Source organism: Asparagus officinalis, chromosome 1 (assembly GCF_001876935.1).
Source record: "Asparagus officinalis chromosome 1, Aspof.V1, whole genome shotgun sequence".
Classification (NCBI taxonomy): domain Eukaryota; kingdom Viridiplantae; phylum Streptophyta; class Magnoliopsida; order Asparagales; family Asparagaceae; genus Asparagus; species Asparagus officinalis.
Window position 1 is genome coordinate 131,102,423 of NC_033794.1, and position 9,654 is coordinate 131,112,076.

Genomic DNA, 9,654 nt, shown 5'->3' on the forward strand with positions numbered 1-9,654 from the left:
GAGAGATTAACACTACTCCTACTCCCGCAGTGATTGCTCCATGAGGATTTGCTCTGGATGCACCGTCGAAGAATAGCTTCCACACTTGCGTAGCTTCTTGGGTAGCGCAAGCTTCAGCAACCTCGTCAGGTAATTCCTCGTACAACTTAGATGCTCCTGATACTGGATGATCGGCTAAGAAGTCTGCCAGTGCTTGGCCCTTGACCGCCTTTTGAGGCATGAACTGCATGTCGTATTGCGACAAGAGAATGGCCCATTTTGCAAGCCGGCAATTTAGAGATGATGGTTTTGTCATCAGAACTCTCAAAGGATTTACCTTAGAGATGACCTGAATGGTCTGTCCAACTAGGTAATGTCGCATCTTTTGGATTGCGAATACCAAGGCGAGACACTCTTTTTCGACCGGATTGTACCGATGTTCGGCTCCCATCATAGTCCTGCTCAGGTAATAGATGGCTTGCTCTTGACCTTGATCATTGTTCTGAGCTAACAAAGCACCAAGAGAATGATCCATGGCCCTCACATATAACAGGAATGGTTTTCCTGATATCGGGGCCACGAGAACTGGCGGTTGAGTTAGATATCTCTTAATCTCCTCGAATGCTCTTTGACACTCTGCATCCCAAACAAAGGATATTCCTTTCTTCATGAGCTTAGAGAAAGGTTGGCAGCGCCCTGAAAGATTTGATATGAATCTTCGAATGTAGGCCAGTCTGCCTTGCAAACCTCTGAGCTCTTTGAGATTCTTCGGAGGTGGCATGTCTTGGATGGCACGCACTTTTTCTGGGTCAAGAGAGATTCCCTTGGAAGTAACGATAAATCCCAGGAATTTTCCACTTGAAACTCCGAGGAACGATTTTGTCGGGTTCATCTTCAGCTGATGTGCTCGCATGATTTCGAACATTGTCTTCAGATCTGCAAGATGATCGTCTTTACATTGGCTCTTTACTGCTATGTCATCAACGTAGCACTTGATCTTCTTTCGTAGGTGTTCGTGAAAGATTGTGTTCATTGCACGTTGATAAGTCGCACCTGCATTTTTCAGGTCGAAGGGCATCACTGTGTAGCAATACACCCCAAGTGGTGTTCTAAAAGCAGTATGTTTTTTATCATCCGGGTGCATCTTTATCTGATTGTACCCAGAAAATCCGTCCATGAAAGACATCCTTTCATACCCGCAGGTGTTGTCAATCATAACATCCGTGATGGGGAGTGGGAATTCGTCTTTCGGACAGGCGGCATTGAGATTGCGGAAATCGATGCATATCCGGACTTTACCGTTCTTCTTGGGAACTGAAACGATGTTGGCCACCCAGTCAGGGTGTTGTTCTTCCTTAACAAAACCTGAGTCTATAAGCTTTTTAACTTCTGACTCAATTGATTCCATGATCTCTGGACGAAACCTGCGTTGTTGCTGTTTAACGGGTTTTACATCCGGATCGATGTTGAGACGGTGCATGGCCACCTTCGGGTCAAGACCAGGCATATCTTCATAATTCCAAGCGAAGACATCTATATATTCTCGGATGAGAGATATAAGGTCTTCCTTCTCGGATGATGATAGGTCTTCAGCTATAAAGATAGGCTTGGGATCAGATTCATCTCCCATGTTGACCTGAATTACTTTATCTTCAGTGGGTGGTTCGCGTTGTTCGAATCGCATATCCCACAAGATGTTAAGACGTTTGATCCAAGGATCATTGGGTGAATCGATTAACTCTTCGTCACCCCCTGCATCTTCATCAGGGTGACTAGTTAAAACCATGTTCACAGTCAAATCTTTAAAGAAAGGTCCGACACTGTCGTCGGATTCCCAAGAAGAGGTTCCGGACGAATGATTCTGACGCAGATAATTACTGGTTTCATTTTCTGAGGCAGGGGGAGTTGTGACATAACCTAAGCCCCTTCCGGTTTTTTGATAATAATCCGGAGGTTTTCCTTCAGGGGTTAGAGACATCCGGATTAGGGTTCGTCTACCTTTTCCGAAGTTCAGACCATGTTTCTCATTAAAGTTATACCCCATTTGCTTCATTAAGTATATAGAATTGGGTTCGTGATAATGGAATTGGGGAACTCCGTCGTCTTCCTCTGAACTTCCTCGTTTGAGTTGTTCGAGTTTGACTTTACCAAAACAGATCGGCTTCTGCCCTTTCCTTTTGGATGGGACTTTGAAGAAAGCCTTTTGTACGTCTTCTGCTTCTTCATCTGAAGCAAAGAAAGATTTGATTGGCAACGTAAGTGATGCCTCTGTGCACAGTGTGTGCCATGGGTTGGTACCTGCATTAGGATCATTCTCTATTTGTTTATTTTTAGAGGATACATCAGACAAGTACGCTAAAAGAAAGTCTTCATTAATGCACCATTCACCCTCGCTCGGTACATTATTGTTACTCTCATCCTGACCCATTACATCTAAGTTCAATTCCCAGGGACAATCTTCTTCAGGATCTGGCTCGACATCAGCTTCATTGCCACTGTCAACATCTTCTTTCTCCTGAGATTCCAAGTAGAAAACAGAGTCGGTGTGAAAGTTTTCTACCCCTCGGAAAGGTTATTTTTTCGCAATCAGGGTTCGCACTTCCCCCTCGTCATTGGCATACTTCATGACCTGATGTAGGGTAGACGGGACAATGCGATTTGCATGTATCCATGGTCGTCCTAACAACAGATTGTAAGACGTGTCCAAATCTATGATGTAGCATGCCACCTCGGATTTGAGGTCTCCAATTTGACATCTGAGTTTGATCTTCCCTAGAGGTCGAGTGCTATTTGCATTGAACCCGAAGATGGTGGTCTGGGTAGTGTGCAACCTGTGCATAGGGATTCCTAAGATGCTGAGTGCGGAGCCCGGGTCAACCTGGACACGACTGATTTCGGAAGATCCGATATACCCCGTGTAGTACAAAGGTCTGTCGTGTTTGTGTTTAACCTGCATATCTTCTTGAGTAAACGATATACAGGGTAAACTTTTTGCAGCTTGCAGACATTGTCGACAAGTTTGATCTTCATAAGCTTCGGGAATTGGAATGACTTAGGTAATAAAGCTCTCTGTATTCTTCAATGCTTCGATCAGAGCTTCTTTGGTAGTTTTGGACAACCTCAGATAAAGCTCTCTGTATTCTTCAATGCTTCGATCAGAGCTTCTTTGGTAGTTTTGGACAACCTCAGGAGCTCGTATAGAGTAATCCTGGGCTTCTTTGGTAGTTTTGGACAACCTCAGGAGCTCGTATAGAGTAATCCTGGCCGGTATGTTGGCCAACTATGCCATTACATTGAATTGGAAGGGAGTGCTCGACTCCCCGGGTTCCTGGTGGAGATTCCTGTTGAACCGGAGTTCTTTTTGTTTCCCCTTATCAACTGGCTTTTTGGGGACAGAACCCCCAGCGTCTTGGGGCTGTTCCTCAACTTCTTGAGCATTCTGGCCGTAGTCTTTCAAGTAAGTCTTTCCAGACCGAGTGTCAGGGTTGTCTCCTGGGTATGCAGCCAGGGCAATCCTCTCTTCCTCCGAATCCGTGAGGGTCTTGAGGTGATCATCGTTCTCAGTAATGGAGGAGCTAATCATGTTAGAAGATTTAGCCCTGCCTCCTTTCTTCTTGGACGAGGTATTCGTCCACTGTTGGTCTTCCACTAGATCGGGATGAACCCACATGATCTCTCCTTTTGGAGTGGTGAGGGGGATCAATCCTTTGTCTCTCTGTCTGTACAAGTCAGTATTCTTCAGACGCATTTCTCCCTTGTGGATGGGGACAACGTCATCTGCGGTCGCCACCGGAGGGAAGTCACCGAACTGGACTGCTATCATGTTGGTAGAGACAGTCTTTTGCTCAGGTTTCAGAGTAAGCACTTTGGCGTCCACCAAATTCTGGAGGATGTCCTTAAAGATGTAACATCTTCTGGTAGGATGCCCCAGAAACCTATGATAGCGGTAGTAATTAGGGTCATCTACCTTCCCTGCCTCCTCTGGCTTCCTAATTTCGGGAAGCTGTAACTTGTTGTTCTTTCGCAGTAGCTGGAATAGGGTGTCCACATGCTCCTCCTTGAAGGAATACTGTTTGGGCACTTTTTGCTTATTAGAAGCTTTGCCCTGCTTCGTGGGCGGTGGTACTTGAGAGTAGTCGGCTGCTAGGGTCTCTTTTCCCTTAGACCGCTGGGCGTTGTTCTGGTTGCGTTGCTGCTGCTGTTGCGGTTTGGGCTGTGCAGCTTCTTCGGCTTTCACCCGAGCTACAATCTCTTCAGCTTGTTCTCCTTGCGAAACAAGTTGTCTCCAGGAGCGACACTCCACTACCCCCATCTGGGCAAGGAGCTGAGTCTGCAAGTTGTGCCTGCAAGTTTCAACTAGGATTGACTGAGTCATACCTGAGGGGCATCGCAATGCCATGCTGCAGAATCTCTCCACGTAGGCCTTGATGGATTCTCCCTTCCTTTGCTTGGTGGCGAGAAGAGTTGGGACAGAAACTTCCGTATCATCCTCAAAGAACCTCGCCAAGAAAAGCTTTTCCAAATCTACCCATTTCTGAATAGATCCAGCAGGCAGTTTCATAAACCATTCAAAGGCTACTCCTTTAAGAGTGCCTATGAACAAGCGTGTCAAGATGGCATCGTTCGCCACCACATCTCCAGTTTGAGATTTGAAGTAGTAGATGTGTTGATTTGGCGATCCTGTGCCATCGAACGGTTGCAAGGTTGGAGCTTTGAACTTCGGTGGGTATGGAGCTATATCCCACTCAGCAGGATAAGGCCTCACCACTCCTTCTTCGCGGAGCTCACTTCTGTTGGCGATTGCATTGAGGCGAGCTTCCAGTTCATCCATTTTGGTGGATTGAGGATGTAGTTCCTTTTCCACCTCTTTCTCACCTTCGGAAGAGGATCCCAGGTTGTGAGTCTCACGATCCGAATGCTCGGTCACTTTCTGTTTTCCTTTGGAGGTTGTAATATTATTAAATGTAAAAACCCCTCAAAATCTCTCTTCTCTATTTTTGTAGCATTTTAGAAGCACATTGAAGCAAAAAGCCAATAGAACTGGACTGCTGGACTTGGTTATAGAGGCTTGGAATTTCAAAATCAAACGTGGACTTGGATGCAAATAGTTGGAATGTAGTGGGCTTTTATGCAAAGATTTGAATTGAAGACCGGCCTTGTGGACTTTGCTCTTCAATCTTCTTTTGAAAAATCATTTGAATGGGGAGGCCTCCAAGGACCGGACTTTGAGGTGCTGCAGTTGGGATTTAATTTTCAAAATCAATGAAGTGGGCCGGACTGAAGAGTTAGGATTTAAATTTTGAAAATCAAATATAGGCCGGTTGATTTATTTTGCTATGGCTTGGAGTTGATGGTCTTGAAATTGATGTGGGCTGCAACTTTGAATGGACCATATTTTCATTTTGAAAATCAAATGAGTCATGACTTGGACTGCTGCATGAGACCGGACTTTGATAGGCTGCAGAGAATTAATTTTTTGGAAAATCACATGTGCAAGGAACCGAACATGCTGCAGCTGAAAAGGAATGGGCCGGTTGCTGATTGATTTGGCTTGGAACTTCATTTATCAAAGGAATTATTGTGTGCAATCAATGGGCCGAAATCAAATGTGAATGAGCTGCTGCAGTTTTAACATTCTTGCCATGGGCCGAAATTGAAATGTGGACTTGGCTTTTAATTTTCAAAATCAAATGAATCATGGACTTGGGCTGCAGAAAATTGTATTGGATTTTGATTTTCTTTTGAAAATCAAATAAATCATATGGGCCTCCTATATTTGGGCTAGAGAAGAACAATATATGAAAATCGCCTATCTCGACGAGACGAAGCTATCCGTGAAATCAGAATTTGGAAATAGTAGGCATCGTTGTTGGCATCGATGTGGGCATCGATGCTGGCATCGATACCTGCATCGATGCCTGCATCGATGCCAGATTACTGTAGCGCGCGTCAATGGCTGATTTTGCTTGTCTTGGGGCTCAAGTTTGATCCAATGGCTCTCATTCACTGATGTTTACTATAAATAGGGGTAGAGAGTGAGGGGTTAGAGGTGTGAAAATTTTGTAAACTCCTTTTGGAGAGGAGGGCTACTCTTAATTGAGAAGGCCTTCCAAAATTGTAACTTTAGTTGCAATTAATAATAATAATTTTTTCACCACTTTAAATATTTCTTCTCTTTGTTGGATGATGAAGATGGAGATGAAGAATTATTTAGAGGTTTGCATTTTCTTTCCTTTTTCTCTTTTATTTCCTTTTTATTGCTTATTAGTGTAGATTTATTTCTATGCTTGTAGTTTAGATTTTATTTTCTTGTTAAATAGCCAAGAGGCTAGAACCCTCTTGCCTTAGATTTATTTCATGCTTATAGAGTAGATTTATTTTCTTGCATTTAATTCTTGCAATTTTATTTTGTAGTTTAGATTTTGCAATTTATTTTGTAGTTAGATTTTAATTTCTTGCACTATTCACCTTGAGGCTAGAACCCTCTTGGGTTTAGTTTTTCTTTTTGTTTATTTTTATTTTGTTTGATTCGCCTTTAGGCTAGAACCCTCTAGGGAATCACCCTTTTCTAAGAAGTGGGTTCAATTTTAGATTACCCATATCTATAATTGAATCCACCATCTTTAATTTCTTGCATTTTCTTTTATTCTTGAATTTTATTTTCTTTATTCTTGATTTTTATTTTCTTTTTCCTTCTTGCCTTATTGATCATATTCATTTTTTGTCACATCCACTCTCACTTATATTTTATACCGATTTACACACTATCACTTTCACTCTTTCTATCTCTCAACAATCACGTTCACTTATCATTCCTATTTGTCACGCACACAACATAAGAACCGATTTTATATTTTCTCCTACAAAACACCTTCCTCGTGGGATCGATATCTTAAATACTATAACTTGACACGGTTGTGCACTTGCAACCTTTTTGGTACATGTTTATGCCGCATCAAGTTGTCCTCCGGGAAGATTCAGGTTTGTGGCTGTAGGTTGTCTAAAAATAATAATAGAGAGCTGATTCTCCATCAAACACCGATGATGGAAGTTATAATCTGACGACTTCCAGAAGGCTACGACTTGAAGACTTTCATATATCAGGGAGTTAAAACAAAGATTACAAATCGACAATCTCTTCAAACCAAGACTTAGAAGCCCTCTCTGCATACCATCGTCAAGATACAACACTAATCCAAGCACCAATGCAGCTTCCTATGTGAGATGATTAATCTTGATGGCTGCGACAACAACATGACTAATAGTATATTAGCAACTATTAAAGGTGCTGATGAGCAGTGTAATGATATTCGACACACTGAGGAACACATGGTTAAACCATGCAAAGAAATCTTAGTAGAGATCATGACCTGCAGTTGATAGAGCGTTATTGAGATGCCTCAATTGTCACAAATGGCCTGAATAAGACCTTCTCTACTGATCATTGGTGTCATCCATATATAAAGACAGAGAAGCTCGAACACAGCTCTAACCGCCACCGAACGTAGCTCATCATCGCTGCCCAACGCAGCTCATCATCGCTGCCCAACGCAGCTCGGATCGTAACAACTTCGAAGCTGTTCTTCACCCACGATTTGAGGAGTGGCTTACGTGGGTTGTTACACCCGACTAATGGGGTAACTAAACCCCCATTTAGGCGCGGATTATGGGGGCGGTTACACCCCTAATCCCCCTATAAATATCAACAAACTCGACAGATTTGGGGATCTCTCTTTTTTTTTGGACCGCTTAGATCGGATTTTTGATAATCAGATCGAGAGGCTGGACATTTGGAGATCGGATCTTGATCTTTCGATCAGATTTTCCAGAATTAGAGAAAGAGAATCAACTCTTTACACAGTCTGGGGAATCAACATCCACGGAGGAGCTCCAAACCGTCAATACTTGGCCTATTAACCGAATCATTTTCGGTTCAAACAACTCTATTACTAGAGTTTGTTATTTGTTCTGAATCACGAAACTCATCAAGAGTTGTCAAGTTGTTCCAGTGAGTATAGATATTTGGATCGTCAACGAGAAGCAAACTCGACGCAAGCATTCGAGGGAGGCATCTCATCGCTACCGTGAAGAACCCAGAATTAAACAAAGGGGAGAATCAAATTCATTCTCTTCTCTTTTGTAATCAGGAATCCAAATTGTAATCGAGAGTTGAGGGAGTTGTAATCATTCTTTTTCTAAGCAGTTAGAGAGAATAAAATCAAACGCAATTCTTTTCATTCATTTTCTTATTACAAAATTTCCAACAAACACTATCATAAGTTGGCAACAAGTAATTAATAATAGTATTGTTAAATATGCTAATGCGCAATCCGACGTTCACCTCACTGGAACCACGGTCGAACCTCTTGTCGTGGAGTTTGACCAAGCCAAGTATGAGGAAGCCCTCTCCTCTGGATCGCTTAGCCCTAAAGCTAAGCGAGATGCCTGTAAGATCTCTAAGGAGGTCTTAACCGCTGCTGAGATGCCAAAGAAAGCCATCTCCTTTGGCCAAAGCCTTAAACTTGCTCTGCAAGCCGAAGATCCCGCGCCCATTTCGACACGGCGTACATTGGGTTGTAAGAGGCCTATGACAGAGAAAGGCCCGATCAACGCCGACGACGCTGCTACCAAGGCTTTGAAGCAAGCTAAGAAAAACGCCGCTCGAAGACGAAGAAGATCCATCCGACGAGCCCATCTCCGAGGAAATCAATCCCTGGTCCAACGCAACGATTGTGTTTCCGAAGCTCTGCCCAAACAGTGCGTTCACACTCCAGAACGCACCCTTCGAGGTAATGAAGCCAATTATGAACCTCGGGTAATTCAACTTAAACGCGACCCTCAGGGGTGCGTTGTCCAATCGGAACACAGCCCTGTTAAGGGAAAACTGGCACCTCAGAAGTGCGTCCAAACAAAACAAGACCCTAAGGGGTCTGTTTCATCGACTAAACGCAGGCCAAGGCCTGGTGTTTATAAACCACAACGCGACCCTCGCACTTCACTTCCCGAATGCGATGTGGTTCGTCGAAGTGGACTCAAGATTCACGTCCACCAAGAACCAGTCTCGCCCCCTCGGAAACAGAGGGTCCTATCTCCGATGAAGAGTCAATCTCAAAGCCCCGACTTGCGAGAGTTACTCTCTAGAAGAAAACCAAGACAACAGGCAAATCATTCCTGCCATTGTGAGAGGATTATTTCAGCAGTCCTCTCCGAGTGCCAATGTTGCGCACCTGAACACCGACAATCGGTGTTCGACAGATTGACGGATGTCGTAAGACCTACCAAGAGACGACGTCATCATAAGAAGAAAAATTCTGAAACCGAATACCCTCAGGTCACCATCAACATGACCAGCAGAGGGAAAGCTTCGTATCCCAGTTCTGATGAATCAGAAAGGAGTCATTCCCCGACTGTTCGGGAAATATGTGACGAGCTCGAAGGTGTGTATCGACGTACTCGGTCACGGACGGGAGCTATCCGCCCAGTGGACTATCGAAAGTTAGCCAAAGGAATTGCAACAAGTGATGAACATTCGGTAATTGCCGATTCTCAGTCTTCAAGTTCTGTCGGAGTGCAAAAAGTTTCTGTTTGCATGACAGGGAACCCCGAGGACATAGCCAAAAGAGTGGATGAACATCATGCCATGCTCCAGGCGCAACAGGAGACACTTCTCCAATT